Source organism: Lasioglossum baleicum, chromosome 2 (assembly GCF_051020765.1).
Source record: "Lasioglossum baleicum chromosome 2, iyLasBale1, whole genome shotgun sequence".
Classification (NCBI taxonomy): Eukaryota; Metazoa; Arthropoda; class Insecta; order Hymenoptera; family Halictidae; genus Lasioglossum; species Lasioglossum baleicum.
The window spans coordinates 17038849-17052487 of record NC_134930.1 but is presented as its reverse complement, the minus strand read 5'-3'; the positions used below and the strand labels follow the sequence as shown (position 1 = coordinate 17052487).

The 13639-nt window shown below is 41.5% G+C and overlaps 1 protein-coding gene and 1 long non-coding RNA gene across 3 annotated transcripts in view; both read right to left on the bottom strand.

The window, feature by feature from the left end:
- Positions 1–13611, bottom strand: part of LOC143218095 (uncharacterized) — a 28496-nt gene extending 14885 nt beyond the window's left edge. The window contains exon 1 of the long non-coding RNA XR_013010972.1: positions 309–13611. This is a non-coding gene — a long non-coding RNA (uncharacterized LOC143218095). The remainder of the gene's footprint in view (positions 1–308) is intronic.
- Positions 1–13639, bottom strand: part of LOC143215655 (uncharacterized) — a 204803-nt gene that overhangs the window by 67191 nt on the left and 123973 nt on the right. The gene's annotated exons all lie outside the window — the stretch shown is intronic.

The window sequence follows — 13639 nt, the reverse complement described above, 5'->3', positions numbered from 1 at the left end:
AATCTAAAGCGACGCATACCAGCACGATTTGCTGTGCAAATCAGTCAGATTAAATTTAGTAGGTTCTAATCATGCCAAAACTGGAGCATTTCATTGATGAGTTCGCATAATCGAGGTTTTACTGCATCGTGGATTAAACGAGTAAATATAATCCAAACTGTGGCGTGTTTGGACTCATTTTAACCAGAAAAATGTAACGAATATGTTGGTAAGAGTTTCACTTAAAAAATCATTACAAACAGAAAATTTTCTTATCTTCCAGACTAATGAAAATTATCGTAATAAAATAAAAAAGCACAGACGCGTACCGTAGTATTTACACGCGTCCACGCTTCATGAATGGAGTCAGTATTCTGGCGTAGCCTTGTCGATACGCAGAACGTGCGTGAGGTTAGTTACGCACGGTTTCACAGCCGCAGGGGTGTTCACCGAGCAAATTCGCACTGGAGCAAAGGTTTCGGTGAATGATACTGCTTTGCTCGTGGTGCTGGGGCAGATTTCAACCTAGAATCCTAGAATCTAGTCCTTCGTTACATCGAAGTCCAATTGTGAAAAATGTTATGATATTTATTGCAAACTTAGTATTTTTATTCTGTTCAAAATTCGTTCTTTCAATTATTGCCCTCTAGAAAACCCTTAAACATCTTTTTTAAAAATTCTTTTTGAAGAGAAATACATTTAGAATGTTACTGGCACCTTAATGTTCGTAGTAAATGTATTTAAAAAATGGTCAAGTCTATTAGCAGATTTTTAGCAACCTCGAAACCGGCCTACTTCGCGTTCGATCATGCGACCGGCTTTATGCGCGTAAACAGACAGAGGCTAGGTCGCCGCGGCGTTGCGTCGCTTCGCGGATAAACTTGTCTTGACAGAGTCCAGGTCCCCCAGGAAATAGCTACAGAAAATCCCGACAACCCGTCGAGAGAGAATGCCCTTCCTCGAATCTTCGAGTGGGGTAAAAAGAAAGAAAGAAGCGATCAATTTTCCAGTCCTCGAGGACTGTTCGCTCGCGAGGTGGTCCTCTCGAGATCCTCTTCGCCGAGAAGCTGACCGGATGCCTGTCACGAACCGTGAAATCGCGTTCTTCTCAGAATATTTGACCGAGAGCAAGGCCAAGTGTCCGAACACATAGAGATTTCACTGTGCACTCGAAATTAGGCCGTGGACGCTCGAAATTAAAGATTTTCTACGAGCACACTTCAATTTCATTTTTCATCGACGTTGGATTGTCTAACGGAATTCTTCTTTAAACATGGTGTTTTAACTCTCCGACTATTGTTATAGCTGTACTTAACGATTCGACGAATCTGTATTCAAAATCAAAATTTTCTACGGCTGTGTAGAATAGTCTAGATTATTTCCAGGAAAATTCTGGGAGTTCTAAGTTCTAACACTCTCGGAAATCTCGAAAATTTGGGGATTCTTGAAAATTTCGGCACTCTCGAACATATTATTCTAAAGAATCTTGAAAATTCCCAAGAATCCAAAAAATTATTGGGATTTCACGAAAATTTAGATTCCCCATAATTTTCTAAACTATTCTGAGTACTAAAAAATTCTCGAGTTTCCTAATATTCTCAGTAATCCCAAAGAATCTTGAGAATCCCGAAAGTAATTCCGGACCCGACCCGATCCGACATTATCGAGTTCCCGGACACCTCTTGATCGTACCACGATTTTCGTAACGCTCGTGTCGAACGCCTCGCGACCGAGAGATTACTATTGTTATCACTGAACTCGGGTTCCGCCGACGAGAGAGGCGGCCGCTGAAAAATGTCGAGCAGGCAATAATAATTAATGTTCGCTGATACGGGGTTCATCGAGCGACACAGACTGATCGATGTCATGGGCCGGTTGTCTCCCGCGATAACCTCCTCCCGTGACATCGCGGACCGGCTATCGTTTCCACGAATGCCCCACGATGCGTACCGAATTCTTTTTCCTCGACACGGACTTTCTACGGACCGATAGCCGCGAACGTCACCGAACGTCAGATTACTTTGATCGCAAACAACGAGAAAAATCGCATTTTCTAATTCAACGATTTCGCATGTTTCATACTAAGCGAGTGCCACATTAATTGCTGTGCAGTAGCATCTCGCTTATGCGAACCTCCGATATTTGAAGTCTCCACCCCAACATAAGACTTTATGCATTCATTGCAAAAATGAAAAGATGAAATACGAACATTGTTAACGACTTCTTGGAATTATTAGAAGACGAAATACATTTTCAGTTAATTTCTATTTCCCCACTCTACTTTCACGTCACTTCACGCGTTCCGTCTCCATTATGCATGCGTCACGATGTCACGTGACTAACCTGGCACCGCAGAGAGAGGGTAAGTCGTTCGTTTATGCAACTTTTAATTTTTGTAGGCCAATTTTAAGAGAAAGTGGGAAGAAATGAAAACTTATTTTCAGTGATAGTAGCCTTTGTAAATCTGAAATACATAAAAATCGTATTAAATTCTGTTTTGAACATTTTTAGAAGCCGTAAAAGCCAATTTAAAAACATCCATCTTCCAACAATAATATTTTCTAGCTTGCAGCATTCGATTCGAAGTCCTCAACAGCAGCCACAATCTAACACTCAAATCTCAAAAAATCAGTGTTCCAAATTAAAATAAAAATAAAAATGAACCACATCGGCGAAGCGAGGTCACCGAAGGTCCCCGGTCTTCCATAGCAATCTGTTTACAGGAAGACGATATTCTATTAACCGGGGCCAAGTAGTGTCACGTCGACGGAAGCGTCCCCAGAGGATCAACCCTTTGCCGGTCCCTGCATAATGCACGAGCCCATGGAGACGAGCCACGAAATTAGTCGTGGCCCGTGGTCCGAGGGATGATTTAGGGCGGAATTATCAGGATGAATCCAATAACGAGGACCATGGAATATGTACAGCACGCTTGCGAATTAAGATGATTCGCAAGCTGTGGTTCTCGTACCCTTCCGCTTTGAAGAGACTATGCCGCGGGCGATCTCGCGCGAACGTTTTCCGTTTTCATCCGATATGGAATTGGTAATAAAGAAGGGGGCTAGAAGTGGAATATTGTTCGTGACAACCGATTTACAGGCGAATGTACTATCTTTCTCCCGCTCACGGATGGGTAAAGACGAGTCCACGAGTTCGTATCGATCAAAGACCCTTTGAATATGTATCAGAACATCAACAGGGGGTGAATTAATACTCTTCGAGGGACCGTCGACGTCGCCTAACCGTCTATGTCCGCTTCCTATCTGTATGAAAATGTCCGCTTTGTCGAGCAGTTTCAGAGTCGACTGAATCCTCTGTGTCGCGTGCTCAAAGTTGGAGCCGTCGCAACTTTTTAGCTATGTAACTCGATATAATTGTCTCATTCAACATCTCCAATAACTTTTTCAATGCAGAGTTGCGTCTTGTACAGTGGGTCACATACAAGTGTCTCATTTCTATCAGGTTGGCAACTAAATTCGCGACCTTTTGTGTCGTAATTCTTTTATTGTATCATTATAAACTCATTCAGTGACCATTCCTTTTGAACTGTATATCATTGGAAAGCTCTGAATTAATTTGATATAATATACTCGTGCTTAAAAAATATATAAATGACTTTGTTTGGGAAAATGTGGAGGTCGTGAACTTAGTTGCCGACCTAATAATAGTCTTATAGTATAATCACAAAGTGTATTCTTCTAGATTATTGTCTCGTATCGAGACCGTTGAAGGCCCTGAGCACTTACAAGATTTTGAGGCATCCGTATACAGAAATGTAGGGTGGACCTATACGGTTTTTAATCATTTTCGATATTCGACTAAAGAGTGTACCTAACAAAGGATCTTTCTACAAAATAAAAAGTTTGTCCATCGATTGCAAGACACATCAGCTAAATATAAATTTATAGAGTTTTCACTAAATAATTTACTCTTAGTCTTCTAATCTCTCCACTGTTTCAAGTTGAACCTTTTCAATTTTAAAGGATGTAAACTTCAGAAAATTTCTATCGCGCCAAAAATCGGTCATCAGTAGACAGCGGATCCTTATGCAAAATAAAAATGTTTTACCTGGAGTGAAATAGAAATTTATTTTCTTTGTAAACATGGCTAAAAGGTTGGAAATAATATAACAGAATTTTGAAATACTTTTAATGTTTTCACTGTCTGAAATGACACCTAGTCATTTTTGTTAAAAAATGCATAAAGATCCGCTGTCTAGTCATCAGTTTCGCCTTACGTTCGCACAATAACCGGGAGCTGGGTTTCCGGAGTATTTAGAAGTTGTGACATTTAACGGTATGTATGCCGTGGCTGTGAGCCGAGTGCAATAAAGCGCATCTATAAACGATGCATTTTATTGCGCCATAATCTATACTCAGAAACGTGTGTCCGCGATAAGGTGGGAGCTTGCGGACTGGTCCGCGTTCGACTACGAGATCGCGGCACACGATGGAGTTCCTCGAAAAGCAAATGACCTGGAATGGTGATGTTTAATCGAACGGTTCTATGACACCGCGTGACGGCTTGGTAATTGATAATCATTAACGGGACGCAGCGCTCGCGCGCGCGGTCCCATAAAGCTCTCGGTTGCATCACCCGTCGCGTTTACGGCCCGCCTCGGACCCGCGGGTAACAAGCAAAAACCAGAGGAATGTAAAGTATAATAGTTAGCGGTGTGTGGAGATACATATGTATCGGGGCCGTCGTCGGTGGAAGACGACTTCACTAATAAATAGACTTTGCGGAAGTCTATACAAACCCGCTCGTTTACGAGCAAAATTAATCTCACAGGAATATCGAGCCGCCGCTCAATGGAGATTTCAAACGGAATTTATGCTGCACGATAAACGTTGTTCTGTTCTTTCGTACAGATATTAAATTTTTGAATGCGACTTCGGTGGTCGAGCAAAACAGCCGATGCTCGAATTATTGCCTGCACACCACGATTCAGGTGCGGTGTAAGATAACTAAAAAATAATAAGATAATAAAAATTTATCCAGCACACGTTTCTTACAAATAGCTGACGGACTTTTATTGTCTGCATTGATTGCAAGCTACGGGACATTTATAGACACTTAATACACGATACATAGAGTAATGGCGTACCCTCGGTGACAAGGGGTGAAACTTTACTTAATATCTCATTAATAGACTGCGGATCTTTACGCAAAATAAAAATGTTTTGCGTTGATTGTGAAAAGCATGAATAAGATAAAAATTGATTTTATTCCTTAACGACTTCGTTACATTAAAAGCAGCACTATAACATTCTTGAATTTTTAAAATCTTTTACTGTTTTATATTTCGCCCAACCAATTTCTTCATAAATGCATGAATATCCGCAGTCTACTCATTAATTATATTAGCTTCAAGGCAAACAATGTTCAATACATTTTTATTTGGAAATCAATGCGTTTTATGTTATATTTTATATTGTTCGTTTCATTAATAGCTGTAGACCACACAATGTTCAATACTTTTTTATTCGGAAATCAATACTTTTTATGTTATATTTATATTTTATATTGTTCATTTTATTCGTTCCATTCGTTTTGTTCATTTTATTTGTTTCATTGGTGCGGTTCATTTCTGGGGGCAGCGCAATAAATAACGCGACATCCATTATTCGCGAACAGTCTGCGAGCGTAGTCGCATTTATGCGACCGGGCAGTATCGCAGTATCGCGTCCACCCCCGCCTCCTTTCTTGGTCCTGTAACCGGAGTTATCTCCCCCGCAAATATATATTAATGCGAGTGATATATCAGGCCGGCCGCGAGGGACAAAACCTTAAATATTGGATAAGTTGGTCCGCGGTCTCGCCCCGTGGAGACCAAATCTCGGTGATGGATTGCCTACCGCTGACTGTCATAACAACTTCGGTCCTGTTATTTCCCGATGCCTTCTGCGGCCGACCGCAGAGATCGAGAAACCAGCTGCCACCTCGACAATCTCGTTATCGATCCTCCAAACGCGATTCTTTAATTCTCCGTGACTTACAGGAGGCTAGCATATTACAGAAGAATAGAATAGAGACTCTACGACCTCGGTTTAGTGGAAACCGATTCAAGAAAGGTGCCGCAATATTAATTTCAAGGTCAAAAAGGTCAACAATTGTTTTTTTAGTGCATTGCATTTTTATTAATTGAAAGGATGAAAATGGCAACAGGAACCATTGGTCCAAGCTCGTCCAATTGGTCCAATCGTTCTCTTACAAAATTACGGTAAAATTTTTTCACTGTCAAGAACTGGTCTTATATTTATATTATATCTTCATTCCTCAGTCAGATGAAGTTTATATAGCGTTATAAAATTATTTCTTTGCGCGTGAATTTTAAAAAATTCATCATAATTTTTATCTTTGTGACGAGTAGAATAAGATAAAAAAGATCGTTCACCTTTTTGACTTTGAAATTAAGTACAGGTACGTACAGCTTGATAACAGGAGAATCGTAATTTGTACTCGTTATTTTTGTCCGGAAACGTTCCGTCAAAAAATAAACGGGTTAAAATCGAACGTGAAAAAAGAAGAAGCTTCGAGCGATCGAGCCTCGAGTGATTTCAGCTTAACGATCAAGGAAGTCTATAAAATTCTGGAAATGATACGTTCCCCAAACAAACTACTTGGTGGATCATTCGTATTTTATTGCGCGCTTCGTTACGGCGCGTCACTGTAAACCAGAATCGCGTCCTCGCGAAAGAAGTTTTACGATCAGCGTCGCGAGATTTGCTTATGATATTGTCCGTTTACAAGACTCCTCTTCCCCTCGATCGCGATATTCAAGACGCCGACGACAGATTTACGCCGACCAATAAAACCTTAACAACTCACTTTGAATATCAATACTCGTTGATTCAATTTCTGCGCGAAACACGCGGTCTCGGAACACACGCTGAACTGGTTCGGAAGACACATTGAACTCGGATTCAATTGGGATGTCATCGGTACGGATAATCGAGGTTCCATGGAATCGCGAATTGCATAAACAAATGTGTTCCGAATTGTGTCATGTTTGAGCTCATTTTACCCAGAAAAATGCCACAAATATGTTGGTGAAGGTCTCACAAATAAATAGTGAAGATCAATTTTTCATAAATATTGTACGAACAAGGTATGAAGTACGGCCAATAAAATTAGAGCTCGCTAATTAACACGTTCGCTACCAGCATTTGTTTCGTTGCTTACCTTCCTTGTTCGAAAGTTTTATGAAATGCAACGTACCCAATTTTGAATTATTAAAACAGTTCAGCAGAAGAAAGTCACAGATTCTCTGAAAGTTATGCATTCTACTATGACTTTAAACAACGAAGTGCATAAAATTAATTTTACTGTTTTTAAGTGAACTGTCAGGTTATGGATGTCACATATTTGTGACGGTGGTAGCGAACAGATTAAGGATTAATATGTGATATTTAATGAAAAAGAAAGAAACTAGAGTTCGAAGACTAGATTTTAAAAAAAACATTAAAAATGTGCTGTCTAACCGAAGAACAATTATCGACCAATAAAATTTAAGTCGGTTAATGAGGGGTTGAAAATACTTAAGAGACCCAGTGCTGTTCCGGGAGTCGACTGAAGTCCTTCAGGAGGCGTACAAAGAGGAAAGAGAGGAGGGACAAGGAAAATGGTTTCGCTCTAGGAGGGGCAGTATCAGCGGCCGATTTGCATTTTATCGTTTCTGGGACAACCTAATTGGCCCCGGGGAATTGGTTGCAATTTCACCGGGTTGCCCCGATAATACCGATCCCTCCCCGTTCCCACCTGTCCTCTCTTCGGCGCTCGCGTTTCTTGTCAACCCGAAAACTATTCGTTGTGTTCCGTATCACTCCGGAGGCCACCTGTAATTACGGGACCCTGCAATTTACACGGACTTCCGGAGATCATCGTTCACCCTTCCCGGGCTTTCTTAGATCCGAGGATTCGCGAAAACCTGCAATGGCATTCCACGAAACAAAATTCGCGGTATTAGTATTGAAATTAATTTTCACAAACGATTTACTCTCGACAAAGAAGGATTTTTGCACTAGAACGATTTTTCCTAAGTAATATCATGTATCATAATAAAAAACAAGGGATCAATGCTGACGAAATTAAGGTTCACAAATTATTTACTCTGGACAATGAAAAAGGAAAGATTTTGTATACCAATAAAAATATATTTTGCACTAGAACAATATTTTCCCTGTATTATCGACAACCAAGGAATCAATGCTGACGAAATTAATGTTCACAAATGATTTACTCTCGACAATGAAATAGGAAAAATTTTGCATTCCAATAAGAAGAAATTTTGCACTAGAACGATATTTTTAAAGTAATATCATAATAACAAGCAAAGGATCAATGTTGACGAAATTAATGTTCACAAATTATTTACTCTCGACAATGAAAAACAACAAATTTTGTATACCGATAAGAAGATATTTCGAACTAGAACAATATTGTCCATGTAATATCAACAGCCAAGAAATCGTTCAAATTCACGTTCACGAAAGAGTTAACAAATACAGAAACGAAGGATTCCTGTGATACTGTAGAAGCCGTTCAGCAGCAGAGACTTCCGATACTTCTCCAGTAAACTAAAGAACATACCACTCATACAGACGATTGAAAAATTCCATTTGCAGGATCTTGAGAAGTTCGCAGACGATCCCGAGGTGCTTCCGCGATCCCGTTCGCAATAAACGATCGTTCGGGCGATTACTGTGAATATTAACGCGAGAACGTTCCACGTTTCAGCGGAAACAATTAATCGGGATCGGGACGCATCCTAAACCGGCCCTGGCGAAAGTAACTCAATTACCGGTGGCCGATAATTACGCGTGCGTCGAGGCGAGCGTTACAAAGTGTTCCTCAGACCCGTGTTTCTTTCTCCAGTCTGTGGGAAGACGTTGAAGAAACAGAATTTCTGCCGGTTTTTGCCAGGTTTTTGCAGGTCTCAGGTTCGTCGAAGACGTTGGACGGTCCCTGAGCACGCGATGCTATTTTTTCGAAATTGCACCAGAGCTGAAATTGTCGGGCAGAAAGTTTCGGCTGCGTGTTATATGATGGAGAGAAAAAGAGACAGAGAGAGAGAGAGGAGGGGGAGAGTAACGTTTTGGTTTGCTAGCGACCACACGCGAAACTATAACTGTTGCCGGCACTCTGTGAAAGCGAACCTAAACCCGATAGGACCGAAGTCGCTCACCTTCCCGAAGCTCGGAACACCTGTCCGACAAGCTGACGAACGCGGACGAACAATTCGCCGGTTATCTATTAACTTATCCCAACCGGGGAACCGCTGACGAGTGACGGAGACACACCGACGAGAAAGTTTCTGTTCAAATTCTTGACAACGTGCTCGCTCGCTGACATCGCAGGATGGAACTTCTCTCTCCCTCTCTCTCCTGTTCCTCTTTTGATGGTAACTCAACGCGGTGCTCGGCGAGAGTTGATTTTCAAGCTCGTGGCCCTCAATTTTATATCTATGTGTCGCAATGGTTCCCATCTTCGTTTAACCCTTTGCCCTCGAAGCTGTTTCAATCCAAACACTTTTTCTGACATAGAATATTTCCATTGTACATTTCTGGCCTTGTGCGACTTCGAAAAGGTCGTATACGAATGTATTAAAAAATACATTCCATTTAAAAAATTGAAGACCTTCATGTCCATAAAAATTACAGACATCATTACAGATTGTTTGAAAGAAATATAACTTTTTCCTCTTTCATTTCTTTCTAGTGTTCGCTATTTCCAAGAAAACCGTTGGCTGGTGTTAGCGCGAAGACCCAGTAGAAGCCTGTCATGGTCGCTGGCAGCCATAATTGGGCAGGGGATACAATTACCCGGAATCAAATGTTTCAATGCAGCGAGTAAAAGAACGTTCTTAAATCTGAGTGGAACTTGACCTAACTCCCGCCATGTTGGAGTTAAGTACGGCAGAGTCGGGGGTGAGACATCCTGTATAGATGGGTGTTCAGGTAGCTGGCAGCCATAATTCGGCAGGGGATATAATTATTCGGAGTCAAACGTCTTGATAGAGCGAGAAAAAGGGAGGAGTCCTGTTTCATAATTCCATCGGGGAACAATTTCCACTTTGATCCTTCCAGGGGGTTTGATGGGACTGGAGAGGGCGCGAAGGGGAGGGAAAAATGAAAGGAGCTACCGGGGAGAATTGTTGGGGGTCGTGACGCAGCTTCGAACTCGTTAAGATCGTCGACGGAAGGGGTGCTTGGAGCTCGAAAAGCACCGGACATAACGCTAACGCGGCGCATACAAACGGCCGCTAATGGCGCGGATAGCTTTTGTTGTTTTTAATTAACCCTTTCTTTTAAGACGGCCGGCGGGACCGGTAAAACGGGGCCGCGGCAGGAAAAGGGTTCAGAAAGCAACGCCGATCCTCTTTCCCGCCTTATGTACACCCCCACCCCCCACCCTCTTTGCCGAACAACGTTCCCCCGGTTTCCCGTTTACCGTTTCCCGCGGGGGATGTAAATATGCGGGGAATTGCACCTAGGAGACAGAGCCGTCTCCTCGCTCCGTGCAATTAAACCGTCATCTAATTAGCGAGACTGATTGCCGGCCGGCCCACGGGATCGACGGGAAAACGATTCCACCTGAGAGCTTCACGATTTTTCCAATCCGCTGCGAAACGCGTCTTGAAAACATTTTCAATTAAATTTTTAATACGCGTGTGTGATCATCAACATTTTATACAGGGTGTTTCTTTTATCGCGCAATCCTCAGTATTTTATTTACCAGTAGTATTTTGTGCTTTTGATTTCATGCAATATTTGTACAAAATGGATAGGTGAAGTACAAAAATACTCATGATGAATTTTTACAGTAATCTAATATTTAAGTGTTAACCCTTTGTTGCATAGTGTATCATATCTGATGCAGTTAACAAATCTGGTATATAGTAAACTCATTTGATAAAATATTGTTTTAATTTTTTTAAATGTTTTTCCCTTAAATAAAACACGAAAACTGACCTTCTTTCATTTTTTTCATCCCAATTAAAAAATCAAAAATCAACTTCAGAAAAGAAAGTTAAATTTTACTTTTCACGGCGAAAGTCTTACGCGTTAAATTATGTTAAGTGTTGTGAAATAAACACGATATCGATATCGATGTGAGGAGATCGTGGATTTTGTACAAATTTTTTTACGACCACAGAAAAATAGTTTGAACCTCGCTTATCATTTTTGTCACTTTGTTTTTCTGCTAGAACGTCGTCGCTGAATGTAGCAATGATACGCGCGCAGTGGAATTGTTCTGAGAATTGTACCGAAACGGTCCCCACTATCTATGAGAGATAAAGTTACTTTAACTGCTCGGTAATTAATTTTTTACTGCCGCCTGACCGATTTGGAAATTTTATCGACAGCGCGGAATTTGTTGCAAGATTTTCCTCGCGACAGAAACTTGCGAGACGTCGTGAAATATTTAATATTAGAATTTTACAGTTTTTTGTTGAAGTGACATTTTCTGTGATCAATTCTCTTAAAATTGAATTACTTTGATTTTTTTTTGGACTGAAAGTGGCTAATTAAATTGCACAGTTTATATTGAACTGAACAATCTGGAAATCGTGATTTTTAGCCTTCTGGAGGTATCAATATTGAGAAACCTAAAGAATAAATGGTTGCCTCCAAATTCCCGTGGCATTACGGTTAGCCGAGAGATAAAATTTTCGATTAAGGATTGACTCGGGGAACGCGATTTTATTTGTCGTTCCAGGGTATTTTCGAGTCGGACAGCGCCGTCTGAGAGCTGACAAAAGCCGCGGTTGAAAGGCGGGGACGACAATGAAGAGGATAAAGAAGAATAGCGTTAAGAGTCGGCGCTTTGTCGCGGTCTCGGGACTGTCAATCACCGGTGATAGGAAGCGACACATTAATCCGAGGAACAGCCTGTTGACCGCACGACATCTTCTCCTCCTCTGCGGTCAAACAAACCTCGTCCACGGCCGCCCATCTTATTTTCATGTCGCGTCAGACTTTCTTTGTCGGCAGAGAAATGGGAACGCGGGACCACCAAATCGATCAAATCCGAAGCCACCGATTCGAATTGTCAATTATTGAGAAATTTCTTGTTACAATAATTCAGGTACGTGTTGGTGATGAAATTGCAGAACTTTTGAAGTTAAATTGTTGCTGAATAGGGAAAGAATGAGAAAAAATAATGAAAACTAATTTTTGAGTATTCTAACATTTTATTATAAGCTTTTTAAATGTTTCCTCAGGCCTCTAAATGGACCTAGTTTTTTTAAATTCTTCTTGTGCTCATAATGGGTTCTAAATTCGTTCTGATTACCTTCCTGTTCTCCCAAGAATTTTCGAGAATATTCCACTTCTGGTTCAAGCATTATACAATCTTTTACGCGAGGGGAATACTTGATCACGAACTGCGACGCTTGCGAAAACTGACCAGAGCTGACAAATGTTGGAAGAGGCTAAGCTGGACACGGTTTTCACGGATGAGCACCAAACTGTGGTACAGTTGTCCGCATGATTAACTGCGTCGTTTCCAGCAGAAATAACGCCATTTGTTTCAGACCCGAATCATGTGCCTTCTACTATAACGCGTTTAAAGGTTCACAAAGACTGAACTAATTTCAGGAATTTAAGAAAATCCGTTCGTGCACAGATTCAATAACGCTCGAAGGAAAAATCATAAAATCGAATTTCTGGTTCGAAAGCTGATCGGGTGGAAGCAGTCTGTTGGCAAAGAGGAAAAGATTTATCAGTGGAGGCCAGTTCGAGGATCGAGAAGGAAGAGCCTCAGAGGCAGAGGCAGCGCGACTCGGGCCACCCATCCGGCTGATTGCACACCGATAAACGCATTATTTAATTACCGTGAGTAATTACCGATTATTACACGGCGCGGCCTGTCCGGGCGCACTGTCCCGCCATTAATTACACGAACGATCGGGCGAAACACTCGTTACGCAGCACTCTTTAATCGGCTGGACTCGCTGCGGCTTCTGCGTCCGGTTGTAACCGATCGCGGTCCTCTCTCTCTCTCTCGCTCTCACTCTGTCTCTCTTGTTCTTTTTCTCTCCCTTTTTTCTTTGGGGAGGCGTTCGCGCGACAGGAAGCACTGCTGTTTCTTCGTCTCGCGGGGTAGTTGGGCCTTATAAAACTTTAATAGAAGCTCCGTTTAATTGGCGATTCCGAACACCGTGCAATAATTGGGCAACGAGGTCCGTTTTGCCGTGCAGATCGCCTCCGACGATAAATTCGAGAGAAATGGAAGATAAGTGCTGTTTAGTGTTGCGAGTTTCTGGAGTTGGATAATGTAATTACGGTTGTAAAACTCTTGTTAGCCTGTTGCCGGCCACCTGTGTCACTAACGGACGACTTATTCCTTCTGAATGTTTGTTCGCTGTATTCACAATTTGGCGATTTTCTGCTTTTCTGCTTTAGTATATCGAGGAAGTACAACGTTTCTGGGACACCCTGTATAACGTTAGGCGAACTATAAGTATCGGCAGATCCATGCATCCAAACACCTCACGAAAATATTCACATTTGGAATTTTTCCGCATCTGTAAACATTGATTTGCTTCAATAAAACTAATGTTAATACAATTCGGTTATTATACAGGGTGTCTCAGCCAAAGCAGGCCACCTAAATATCTCCTTTATCTTTAATAACACGAAAAATATTTTTTGCG